The following is a 7,756-nucleotide window of genomic DNA, read 5'->3' as shown; positions in this document are numbered from 1 at the left end:
TAGTTCTGTAAGATTCCTTATTTGTCCTAAGTCTTCTATGTGAAATATTTCATCGCCCATCCTTGTATTTTCTCCTACAGGATAGCCCCGACTGCCATAACAGTGAATAAATGTCTAAAGTAGAAAAAGGAAAGAAGAAACCCACTACACAACAAAACTCTATCACTCCTCTAGTAGAAAGCACAAAAGAAAAAAATTCCATGCCAGGGTTATTTTCTGACATAGTCTGCACCAAAGACTCTAGACAACCCTCTTGGGAATCCATGTATAAATTGTTTGAGGATGAAGGTCCAAGGGTCACGCTGAGAATAGTCATCACCCTCGATTTGACTTTGGTCTCAAACATTACTAACAATGATGTAGCTAATTCATTCTTTCATAGGATTGTGGCCCAACCTAAAATTCTTCCTTATACAAACATGGTTCGGTGGTCTGTTAACACTTTGAGCATTTTCGAAAGAAATATCATGACTATGAAGCATTCAATCATAGGATCATTTACCAACAAGGATTTTAGCATAATGTATCGTCTTCCTAAGCCTCAGTGTAAATATGACAAGAAATTTGTGGAAGCATTCATGAAAGAGCATGACCATGCATCAGAGCCAATTAGAGCATGACAGAGGGATCCAAATAAGCACAAGTGAGAGGATATGGGTAAGTACATAGTTGAATCCCTTGTTGGTCGCTATTGCCAAGTAGCTTATATGATGTGTAGACTCTTTTCTTACCCTAATACACAAAATTTTATTGATCAATGGACACCACTTATTTATGGCGCTTAAGACGGTTTTATATTTGATTGGGGAAATATACTTTCAGATAACCTAGCCGCCCATATCTTAGCCTTTAGAAGCAAGCGTAAAGTCTCAAAGCACATATTTCCCCCTTTTAAAATAGCTCTTATATAATGGACACCCTGTGTTTCACCATGGACTTCGCCTCTGTTGGTTGGAAGTGGACTTTATAAAACCCAACCCCTATCCACATCTACCACGACATTCTTTGGGATTCAAAGTATCTACCACATTTCTACAAGATCTATCATGGAGTTATGCTAACTATCTAACAAGTTATTTTTGATAAAAAGACCCCACAGGTGATCCAAGTGGATATTGGTGCTCACCGGCCTATTCCACCTAGACCCACTAGTTAGTTTCATTTTGTATCCTTCTTCATTTCATCATTTACTATTTTTAGTAGTTTTTCATGTCCTGAACTTCCGAAGCAGTTTTGACCCCCTAAACAGTGTTTTATTGGGGTTCGTGGTAGGCCCATAGTTGTAGGTAGGGGCTTGCGACGAAACCTATGGTTCTCAGCGAGACCTTTCCAACAAGGTCTCTACATGCAAAATGGAGATAATATGTCTAATTTACGACCCTGGGAAGTTGGTTGCCCAACTAACCCCAATGGGGCCCACAAAATCTTAGTGTTACATCCCCTAGGGTTAAGGTTTTGGTTGTTTAGGGTTTTCTCATGTTTTCCAATAATAGATAGGCCCTTGAGCCTCATTGTAACATTGTTTGGAGGCATGCATCCACCACATTTCTTCTAAGAGATAAGGTACCATTGCCTGAGCTATCTTATTTCCATTCTGTTTGTAAGCATAGTTTATTGTTTTTTTATTAATGAAATTAAGTGTTTTTCTACTGCATCTCTATGTTTATGATTATATTTGTAAGTTGTTTTGTTCTTGTTTAATTTTGGATAAGTGGTATCAGAGCGTTATTCTGTTTTTCTATTTTTCTTTGCATGTCCCCAACGAGGTCAAGGTATAAGAAGTTAGGGCTTTGATCTGGTTGAACCATTGCAAGATCATCCTTGCAAAACCCGATGACCTCCCATGGTAGAAGAAAAAAAAGACGAGGGGGCAGGAGATCCTTTCAAAATGTTTCTCAAGGAAGCTCTCGAGTGACAGAGAGACGTGATGATGGATAACTTTTCTAATATCCTTTGACGACTACCCACTGGTGATGCATCTTCATCCAACGACCACTCTAGAGGCACCACTCCTTTTAAGGTACAAGTTAACTTTGATATTCCCATATTCGAAGGCCTGATAGATGCAGATGCCATAAATAAATGGTAAAATATGTTGGAAGGATATTTTTTAGTTCATGACTTTTCCAATTGGGAAAATATTACTTTTTGACTTCTCAAGGCCACCCCACACATCAAGGACTAGTGGGAAACCTATTGTGAACAAAAGGACGAGAGTGAGTCCTCACTGTTTTCAGCCGCACCCACTTGGAATTATTTTCGAGACACCATCAAGGAACAATATTACCCTATCGAGATCTAGGAAGACAAATACATAAAGTGGACCACAGTGCGACAGGGAAGGGACCAAGATGTGCCAAAGTTCAAAAATATTTTCCATACCCTTTGCACAAAGCTAGGTATCAAGGATACTGAGCGGAATTTGGTGCTCAAGTACCACAACTGTCTACACAAATACACAAATGATGTTATGGAGTTCCTGGACATTTCCTCGCTCGGTATGATGTATCTGTACACTATCAAGATTGAGTAGAAGTTTACATAGAAGAAGTAGGACTTTGGATCTGCAAATCCAAAGCATGAAAAAGGTGCCCCCAAACCATAGAAAAAAGGACCAAACCAAGGCAGGGCTACCCAGGACAACTTGTCGAAGCCACAAGCAAAGAACAACACCACGAATATGAATAAGAACATAAAAAAATGGTGTGAGTTCCATAAGAGCTCCACTCACAATACAAGTGAGTGTTGGACGAAGCAATCACTGGTGGCCGAGCTGAAGGCTTCCGAATTAGACGTAGGTTCCAACTCTGAAGCAGAACGCGATAAGGGAACTGACAAAGGGAAGAAGATCATTGATGCAGAGCGTAGTGCCACTGTGGCCACCACCAAGATCCAGAATATCGAGTGTGAAGATCTAGAGGAGGGGGACGCCTCTTCCACACATAGATGTGGGTGAAGGCTTCTCCACTATAGTTCATTGTCGACAATGGGAGCCAGAAGAACCTCATCTCAGTAGAGGTCATGAAGCGGCCGGGCCTAAAGACTACAACACATCCATAGTTGTACACCATCAGGTGGCTTCACCAAGGACGTGATCTTTGTGTCAACCAGCAGTGTCGCCTTCCCTAAAGTATCAAGCCCTTCACGGATGATGTACTATGTGATGTTGCTCCTCTTGAAGTTTGTGATGTATTGTTAGGACAACCATACTTGTAGAAGAGACAATTTGTATATGAGTCTAGACCTCGCTCTATGATTATTACGTTGGCTAATAAGTTTTATAGGATATTGGAGGTAGCCTCGCCTATCGTCATCTCTTTGATCACTGAAAAGCAATGTAGTGAGATCATTTCCCATATTAGGAAATTTGTTTTCCTTATGATTTTCCCCCAGGGAAAGAAGAAGGTTGTGGCCATGGCTTCCAAGAAGGGCTCCTTTGCATAGCAACAACATAAGGACAAGGTCATGGAGGAGTATAGTGATATTTTCACCTTACCCACAAGGGTACCTCTACACTGTCAGGTGAAGCACTCCATCAATCTGACCATGCGCATGCTGCTGCCCAATGGACCAATTTATCGATGGTCTGTTCTAGAGAACGATTAGATCAAGAGGTAGCTTCAGGAACTATTACAGAAAGGGCACATTAAGCCAAGATCATCACCTTTTGGGAGCCCTATTGTATTGGTACAGAAGAAGGATCAGACCTGGAGGCTCTGTATTGATTATCGGGTGCTAAAAAAGATCATTGTCTAAAATAGTTACCCAATCCCGTGTATTGATGACCTTCTGGGCAAGCTCAAAGGGGAAAAATATTTCAGCAAGATTGACTTGAAGTCAAGTTATCACCAGGTGCCTATAGAACCCTCTGATGTGTGGATGACTACCTTCAAATCCAAGGAGGGCCTTTTGGAATGGTTGGTCATGTCGTGCAGATTGATGAACACCCCTGCAACCTTCATGAAATTGATGGACGACATCTTACAACCCTTCACAATTCATTTGTGGTGTTTTATTTAAATGACATCTTGATCTTCAGCTAGAGTTGGGAAGAGCACCTACACCATATTTGATAGGTACTTCAAACCCTATGATAACACAAGTTGTGTGCTAAGTTAGAGAAATTTACCTTTGGCCTAACCTGGGTTAAATATATGGGATACATCATTGATGAGAAGGATGTACATGTGGACCCATCCAAGATACAAGTCATTTGGGATTGGCTAGCCCCAACCACTCTAACAGAGCTCCGACTCTTTTTGGGTCTTACTAATTTCTACAATAGGTTCGTGTTGGGGTTCTCTCATACCACTTGGTCTTTAAGTCAAGTCACCAAGGTCAGAGCAAAAGAAAAGTATTTTTGGTCAGAAACCCAACAAAAAGTGTTCTCTGAGTTGAAGAATCACCTTTGTTCTACACCAGTGCTCACATTACTTGACTTGTCAAAACCATTTGATATTGAGACAGATGCCTTTGACTATGCTATTGGTGCAATTCTTACTCAACATGGGCATCCAATGGCTTACCATAGTGAGACACTTCTAGAAACAATTTGAAAGTACCCCACTTATGAAAAATAAATGTATTCCATTGTGAAATCCTATTGTCAATGGAAGAATTAGATTTTGGGGAAGGAAACGGTCATCCACACAGACCACCGACCTCTACAGTTCATATAGACACAAGGGAAGTTGCAGAACAATCACCATCATAAATGGTCCACCTATCTGCAACAGTTCCATTTGAACATTAAATATAAGAAGGGTAGCACCAGTAATGTCATTGATTGCCTCAGTTTACCATTGGTCATGGCAGTAATCACTGTGCTCGACTCCTGTGGGAATGAGACATCATGGTGGCTACATATTTACAAGAGCGATATAGAATTTGGCACCATATACCAGACACTCCTAGAAGGGAAGAAAGTTCCAAATGTTCACCTTCAGGATGCACTATTATGCCACCTGGGAAACATTTTTGTTCTTTTAAGTGAGCGTGCCAAGATGATTTGGTAGGCACACTACAGTTGGGTCACTGGACATTTCGGAGTAGAGAAAATAGTGGTGTTATTGCAGAAGTATTTTTATTAGCCGAAAATTCATCAGGATGTTTGGAAGTACATTATATCCTACACTGCCTACGCCATTGCCAAACTAACCATCAAGAAGCAAGTCCTGTATACTCCTCTACCTACTCCTAGTCGGCCTTGGGAATATGTCTCCATGGATTACATGTTAGGCCTTCCTTCTACTAAGCATGGACATGATTGTATTTTCATGGTCGTTGACAGATTCTCTAAGATGGCCATCATGGTGTCCTGCAAGAAGAGTATCGCAACAAAGGCCATTATTAAGCTCTTCTTTGAGCGAGTGTGGGTACACTTTGGTATTCCATAGTCCATTGTCTTAGATTGGTACAATAGATTCCTGAGTGAATTTTGGTCAAGTCTCTGGTCGATGCTAGATACAAAACTTACTAAGTCCACGACTTTCCATCCCCAAACTGGTGGCCAAAAAGAGGTTGTTAATAGGATGATCGTACACATTCTACACATGTACAACTTGAAGCATCCACACACGTGGTATGAAATTATCCCCTATGTCCAACAAATCTACAACAGATCTCTCCACAACTCAACAGACCAGAGCCCCTTTCAGGTAGGGCTAGGATTTCAGCCATTATGCCCCATTGATGCGACCATACGATTTGCAGCCACTCATGTATATTTGGCTCATTTTTAGTCTGAAGCTAAAAGAACTGATAGCTTCATTGAGTGCATTCAAAACATCTGCAAATATGTCCATGATATATTGGGTAGAGCCAATGCTAAGTACAAGAAACACCATGATCAACATTGAGTGTTGCACAAGTTATAGGTGGGTGAAAAAGTTTGGCTACATTTGTAGAAGGAGCACCTTGTTGGACCCCACCACAAGCTTTTCTCACTCCGATATGGACCATAGACCATCACCAAGGTCATCGGTGAAAATTCCTTTGAGTTTAGCATCCCATTGTTCCTTGGTCTACACCTAGTGTTCAATGTAGATCACCTTCGACCATACTTTCCACCATTGTTAGACACATTTGACATTGCAGAACAACTCACACCAATAGAGATCAACCCAGACTACATCGAACAGGCGACAATTTATCAAGTCATGGACACACAAATCAAGAACACCCACCAACAGAGGATACAGTTATATCAAGTTGTCACCAGGGACCAAGTTCAACAAAAATTTCCTCACCTCATGGAGGCTTTACACGTAATGGGGACCATTGCTTCTTAAGGGTGGAGGAATGATCCAGGTGGATATTGGTGGCCACCCGCCTATTCCACCTAGACCCCCCAGTCATTTTCATCTGTTTCCTTGTTCATTTGAGCATTTACGATTTTTAGCATTTTTTTGGGTCTTGAACTTATGGAGCAGTTTTGACCCCTTAAACGATGTTTTTTGGTGTCCATCGTAGACCCGTAGCTATAGTTAGAGGCCTAGAGAAAAAACTGTAGTACTTGATGAGACCTTTCCAGCAAGGTATCGTACACGCCAAATGGAGATAATATGACCAAGTTACTACCCCGGGAAGTTGGCTGCCCAACTATCCCTAATGGGGCCCATAAACTCTTTGTATTACATCTCCTGGGGTTAGACGTTTGGTTGTTTAGGGTTTTCTCATGTTTTCCAATAAATAATAGACCCTTGACCCTCATTGTAACACAGTTCAGAGATAAGATATCATTGCTCGAGGTATCTTATTTCCATTATGTTTGTAATCATATATTAATAATCTTCTATTAATGAAATGAAGTGTTTTTCTACTACATCTCTGTGTTTATGATTATATACGTAAGTTTTTGTGTTCTTGTTTAAGTTTGGATCAATGGGTATCTCATGAATATGAAACAGGTTTTCTCCTAGGAGGAAACTATTTCGGCAAAGAGTTATTTACCTATGTTCGAGTCTTTGGGAGTCCAGCTCACCCTCATGTATTACCTCTTTTCATCTTTGACAAGCTACTTTCTCAAGAGATAGCATATAAGACAGTAGAGAATTGTATTTCAAAAGTTTTAAAGGAATCAAATAAAAATATGTGACACGTTTTTCCTGTTAAGTGTGGTATATATAATCTGGATAATTTCAGTTATGAAGTCATTGAAATTAATTCTATTCAAGAGATCAGTTTCCCCACCATTCCTAACAAGTAGTACGACCCATGTCAAATTATCAAAAAGGTTACTATAGCATTAAGCATTAGGAAATATTCTCATGAGCCAGACAAGTTTGTTGATCTGTTTGAAAAGGCTTCTACCTATCCAATGGTTGTGAGACAGGAAGAACAACAATTTACTCCACAAGAAATGATTTAGTTCACTGAGTACAGAGTCGCAAGGCTAGAAAATTTTCCTATGGATTCATTAAGTATTCCTTAGGAGAAAACAATCCCCGATGATGTAATAATTGTTGGTTCTACACAATCTATTGATGTTTCTCAATCAAGAGAAACAATTGCTTCCTCTTCTTCCCAAGTAGAGGGTCTTATGCCTAATACCAGGTTAGAAGAAATATGGGAGAAATATAATTAGGCTCTGAATTTTAAGGTCGATGAACCTCAAGTTGTTAAAACTCCTTTACAAGAGAAAGTCCAAGACACTTCAAAAAATCTTGACCAAACTCTAATAACAACAAAGGCCTTTGAGAACCCTTTAGGAGACAAAGGCATTGAAATTATATCGTCTTTCCCAACATCTGAGGTT

The sequence above is a fragment of the Pinus tabuliformis genome, chromosome 6 (genome assembly GCF_031772625.1).
Source record: "Pinus tabuliformis cultivar Carrire ecotype Pingquan chromosome 6, CPIR1, whole genome shotgun sequence".
NCBI lineage: Eukaryota > Viridiplantae > Streptophyta > Pinopsida > Pinales > Pinaceae > Pinus > Pinus tabuliformis.
Note: the sequence above shows the minus strand (reverse complement) of the source record.